The following is a 6,421-nucleotide window of genomic DNA, read 5'->3' as shown; positions in this document are numbered from 1 at the left end:
TGGGAGATTTTGGAGAATAGGTTTTATGTATTTGTGTCCCTTTGGGTTTCCTTTGGGGTTTTCCTTATTCCTATCATATGTGTATATATATATATATTGTTATGCTCGGACCGGTTATCTTCGCAGCCGGATTTTGAGTCTTGATATTCCTGTTTTTGACACTTTTTTGTATATATACAATCTCGCGTTGGTTTATCCTTGTTCGTTACGTTATCGATCGGAGTGATGCGCTTTTGAGTTGCGGTTTTTGTTTACCCCTTTTTCTATAAAGGCTCCTAGTTATAATCAATCATTCATACTACTATACGTACTAAGTTTTTATTTTAGAGGTCGTAATACCTTGCCATCTCTGAATTATGACTTAAGCATAAGGCTCTGTATGGTAGGGTGTTACACAAATTACATTGGTTCTAATTAAGTCTCAGAAAATTGGCGTCGTTGTATTGTATTGATTCACAAAACAATACAAAAGGAGAAAGTATAGGTAACTACTCTGTATGCAACTTAACAGCTAATTTTTTAAATAACTTAATTTTAAAATAAAAAAAAACTAGGTCTGAGCTCAAAAAACACGCACGTTGTACTCCAACCCATAACGCTGTGACGCCACGACCTTCCCCTCTAACTCCTCTCATCACGACATCGCACCCTCCCTCTCCAAGTCATGTCGTCGTGCCGTCATGCCCTCCTGATTCGTCTCATGTCACCGCATCACCGAGCCTCCTTTTTCCTACTCTTCTCATTGCACCGCTACGTCCTCTCCTCCAACCCTTCTCATTGCGATATCGGACACCTCTACTCCAACCTTTCTTGTTGCGAGGCCACCCCCTCTTCCTCCAATTCCTCTCGTCCTCCACGGTCAACGACACACGAGAGAGCAACCGTTGCGGTTACGTCACTCACAGCGTTCTTCTTCTAGGTTTTGGATAGTTATTTTTACTAGTTTTGTATGTTTTTTTTTCTTAGGTTTCGAATGTGTCTTTTTTATAAATTTTAGATGTTTCTTTTTCTTATATTTTCGATGTTTCTTTTTTTATTTTTTGGATGCTTGTTTTTATTTGGTTTTAGATATTTTTTATTTAATTTTAAATGTTTCTCATGATAATTTAAATTTACATTTCCTCTAAAAGAAAAATTTCAAAAAAAGGACTCGATAGACAGTGGAGGCAACGCAGACGAGGTGGTGGATAGCATAGTGTAGCAGCGCAGTTTTATACTACGGTGTGTGGATTTAGTTTTTTTTTATTGTTTTTTTTCGGACTTCTTTTACAGTCCATATACTAATTGATTGCAATTGACTAGTACTTTAGTTGATTACCTACAAAAGTTGCACACAAATAATAAACTTAGTACATGTATATAGTTTTTATTATTTTTTTAAGGGACATACCTGAGGCTAATATTTTTAATAAAAAATAAAAATGATTAATATCAATTTAAATATAAAATAAATAAAAAATATTGACGAATCTTTTTTTTTATCATACAACTCACGCACATTCATACTCAACATGCTAAACTAAACCTCAGCTGCACCACTTAATAATTCTTTTACGAGAGAGGTTAGGGCCTGGGGAACGTTTTCAATGTCCAAAATATTTACAAGGGAGAAAAATAAGAAACTAATGATTAGCAGCCCAAACAACAATCTTCAACGTTGACTATTTAGTTTTTTTTTAATCTGTTGGGTCAGGGATTATTCAGTTTCTTTTAGTCACTATTTATGCCCTCAGCCCAAAAACAAATCATTCCGTACCAAAGAAAAAAATATATATTCCTATACAAGAAAAAAACTAATCAAAACCAAAAATTATTTTTCTATGCTGTATAGAGTCTTACATTATTTTAACGTATAAGAGAGTTATAATAGACACCGACCAATAAACTGAAATAAAAAAGTTGTTTAATAGTAGGCATGTTGATGTAATTCATGAACTGAGTATGAACTTGTCCTATCAAGAACCCTAATAAGAGATAATACACTAAAGAATCTTTAGTAAAGATAGAGTATGGACTTTGATAGGTAATTGATTTGAGTATTTAACTGGTTATTTGTCGGCAGAAAAAATATATTAAAAGGGAGTGATAAAAGCTGTGTTGATAATTATAAAAGAGAGAGGTCAATAGGTCATCAGATATAAGAGAGAAGTTATTATAAGATAGAAGTTACAATAGCAGGAGCCACGATCCGAATTTCCAAACAAATATTATGCCAAAAAAAATATAGGAAATAAACTCTCTTTCTGCCAATTTCATTTAAAAATCCGTCAATTTTTTAATACAATGAAAGAAACATAAAACATTTGAAATCATACACTAAAAAATATATATAAAAAAAATGTGGACAAAGGCCCCCTAAACAGTGGCAGCTTGGTGGAACCAACGGGAGAACCAGTGACGACCGAAAAGACGAGTCAACACGCATTCTTCTTCGCTTGTAACTCATCCCTTTCCAATTTTATTCTGTGATATTAGGACTTGAGAGTATTTTAGATTTTTAAATGTTTTTCAAAAGAACTAAATTTTTTATAATAAAATTTGTTTAAAATTTTATTTATAAACTAACCTAATGCAACTGATAGTTAACAAAGTGAAAATTTGAATGGCATCCGTAACTATTTTCGCATTTTTTGTTTGATACCAATTTAAAAAATTAAATTAAATAATTAAATTGTTAAATGACTTAATTTAATTAAAATAAATATAAGTATTATATACAGAAACATAATTATATAACTAATTTTTTTTCATAATTTATTATAAAAATAATATTTTTGTCTAACATAATGTTTTCAAAAATTCTTTACTTGAAGCTATATAGTGATAAATGTTAACTTAGAATATAAATAGGAGTATTTGTACTCCTCCTTTTTCTATCTTTATTTATTTATTTATTTTTTATTTTGACCAAACAAAAATAAAATAGTTCAGTATCCTATCATCTTGTAATAATTGTGAGAGAAAATACATTAGTGTTTGAACACCTAAAAACTTTTTCTTTAATTTTGGGTCTTTCATTCTTTTAAATTTTATCTACTATAGTGAATTTTTTTCATTCAAAGGTTCAACTGTATTTAACTCTTCTATTTAGGTAAGGTTTAATTGTTAGCTCCATTTTTATCTATTTCTTTTTCATTGTTGATTTAGAGAAATTCTAGCCCTAAAAAATGGTGTAAATAATATCTACTGTGTCTTCTATAAGTACTAAAATTTTACTCTGGAGAATATTCTTTTTTATTACATTCTTTGACTCAAATTAAGATTTGGCTGTTAAAATCCTTATTCTTCAATTCTACGGTGTTGCTTTTTTTTTTTTAACCTATGATCTTGTTCAATATGTTTTCTAGTCTTCAAATTATATGCGTGCTCCAATGTATTAAATTTTATGAACCAAATATTTCAAATTACTTTCTTGAGTATGTTCATGTGTACTAAAATTCAAATACTCTTTATCTTTTTTTTTTTAATTGGAAAAATGTTAGGATGTTTTAGTTTTTAAGATGGCATCTCTTCTTTTTGATCCTATTGTAAATTTGTGATAAAATTCTAAATAGATAGACTGTTAATATACATATTTTTTTAATCATGAGTATTGCCAAGCAGTATTAAGTATTGTTCCATGTTAAGTCCTTGCTTACTGCTTAAACCAAATTAAACCCATATAAACTCAATTTTTATTAATTTCTTATGCATTACTTTCTACTTTTATAGTTTATTTGTTGATCGTTGACAACCTCGACACTCAATACTTGAATTTTTTCAATCTGTACTCTTATGGCAACCTTAAACCACCATCTGTCAACAAGTCTTCATGCTTCATCTAAAGTGGTCATTTGTGATAAGCTTGTTGTCAAAAATAGCAAAGATTTTGCTCCTGAATCAAATGTCTCAAAATAAAAAATATGAAAATCTCATGTGCTACTACTCCTTTTCACCATTGACAGTGTAGACTCAGCTTTTATCGGTTCTAGTATCTCTCCCAAAGTCACAAACAAGATCAAAAATTCTTTTCTTGGTCATCCTAAAAGAAAAAAACCCGTTACTTTTCAAGACTCCATTCCCATTGGATACTTTGACTCCAAAAATAGGCTATTCAGAAATCTCCCAAAGACCAACATTGGAGTCAACCGTACTTAGTTAAATAGGGTTGAAACTGAAAAGATGACCTTGGAAAAAGAGATTGGAATATACGATCTAATTAAACTTAGTAAAAACTCTTACACTGTTAATTCAGGATTAATGGGAGGTGCATTGTAGTTTTGGGATGAGACTTCTCATACTTTTTACACCCCATATGGTATGATTACGCCTACTCTTCTGGATGTAGCTGCTATAACTGGCATACCTCCTTCGGGAGAGAAAATTTTAACTATTAGCAAGTCGATCACAGGAGTTAAGTATGCCATTGATATCTCTTTCACCACCTACCAGAGCTTCATTCTCAATAACAGAGGTCAAGATGAAGCACCTGCTTCTAATAATGAGCACATAGCCTTTCTTCTCTATTGGTTGAGCGGTGTAGTTTTCTGTGCCCGGAATATTTAAGTTGAAGTCACTTATCTCCCATTGACCATTATGTTAGGCGAAGGTAGGAAGTTGTGTTTAGCCAAATTGTTTCTGACTCGAGTATATCTCACTTTGGATTGGATCATAGACCTTATGAGGGAGAAGAAGAGAATCACTAATGTTGATGGAAGAATATTACTTCGGGTCAAAAGACTATTACTCTTCCATGAAGGTCACTTTTAATACCTGTTGTCAAAAGATGACTACTACTCTTGTAATACAACAAGTGAGGAGAGCATCAACCGTCAAAAAAGGTAATTATAACTAAATTATTTACCCATTTGAATTCAAAAAATTATCCTCTTTTCTGTGCTGTTGTTATTAATATTATTTCCTTCATGCATAATGCCTTATAAAAATAGCACCTGTTTTAATTATTTTATCATTATTATATATATATTTTTTCCGTTACAGAGGAAAAAACCTACCAGGTCTTCTTTAAGAAAGACTTATGGTAAGCTTGTAGGAAAAAAAAAATCAATTTTAATTACTCAAGCTGTCGGGTAAAGAGAAGACTTGAACCAATTGCAATGTCAACATTTTCAAATAGTGATGATAAGGATGACACATCCAATGCATTCGATGGCAATCTTGACAGACCAGAAGTCTCTCAGAAAAATAAAGAGAAAAATAAGAGCCACTCGTCTAGTGATAAAGCAGTGAGTAAATTTTCTTCGAAAGATGGTGTCGATGCCCTTAGTCTCAGTGGTCAACTTGCTTTTCAGGTATTTGTACATATTCTCATATCCTCCAACTAAAATAGCATTATCTTGAAAAACTTAAATGATGATGATGATGTCTCTCATGCTAATTTTTAATCTCATTAATTACCTTCGTCCTCATTTCACTTCTTGCTTTAGGTCACTGCAACTCTTACCACTTCATTGATTGTGCCTAGTACTGAAAATCTGATGACTGCCACATCTGATAAGCCTACACCTAACCCAAAAGCTAATAAGGTATGACATGCTATTTAGCCTGATTATTAGCATCTCTTCCTTATATCCCCATTTTTTTTATGTTGACACCTTCTTTTACATTTTTGTTTAGCTTCAAAATTCTTAAATCTCCCCAAGTGAACGGTCAGAAAAACAAATACCAATCACTTCCATTCATGCTCAGACCCCTAATGTGGTGAATGATTTGTTGTCGAACTTAAAAAGTTTGAATGAAGCATATGCATGTAGTATGGATACACAGAAGGCCATAGTTGAATCTTGCTCTACCATTCAAAGTCACATTCCAACAGAGCAGCTCCATATTACACCTCCCACAACCAAGACTGTTGACAAATCCATCCTGCTTCCATTGGCTTAACAACTCGGTGCTATTCTATCCAAACCTGTTTTGACACTTGCCATTGATCCAAACTTTAAGGCTCAACTTTCTGATATTCTTCAGACATTTTCAATTACACCACATCCTGGGACTATTGATCCTTTGTTGGCTCGCTTGTGAAAGGTTTATGAGGACATTTATATCAAATTCCTGGACTCTCAAGTAGCTATCTCATCATATCAACAATCAATTGAAACTCTTTCAAAGTTGAAACAAGACATACACCTCATCTTTTGAGACCGTCAAAACTACCCTGACTGCCCATATTGCAAAAGTTAAAGATCGGACTCATGAGTTATCTGAGGAGATTTGAGACTTGGAATAACAACTGACTGTCAAGAGAGAAGTAAAAAATAGGCTGGATGCTGCTTTGATAAAGAATGAGGCTCAATTTGCCAAAGCAAGCAGCATGCTTGACAGTAGCAATGCATCCTTATAGTCACTTGAAGAGAAGATGCTCTCCTCACATGAAGCTGCAAGAGAAGTCAAGAACTTTCAAACCTCTCTCCAAACTAAA

The sequence above is a fragment of the Arachis duranensis genome, chromosome 4 (assembly GCF_000817695.3).
Source record: "Arachis duranensis cultivar V14167 chromosome 4, aradu.V14167.gnm2.J7QH, whole genome shotgun sequence".
NCBI classification, from domain to species: Eukaryota; Viridiplantae; Streptophyta; class Magnoliopsida; order Fabales; family Fabaceae; genus Arachis; species Arachis duranensis.
Note: the sequence above shows the minus strand (reverse complement) of the source record.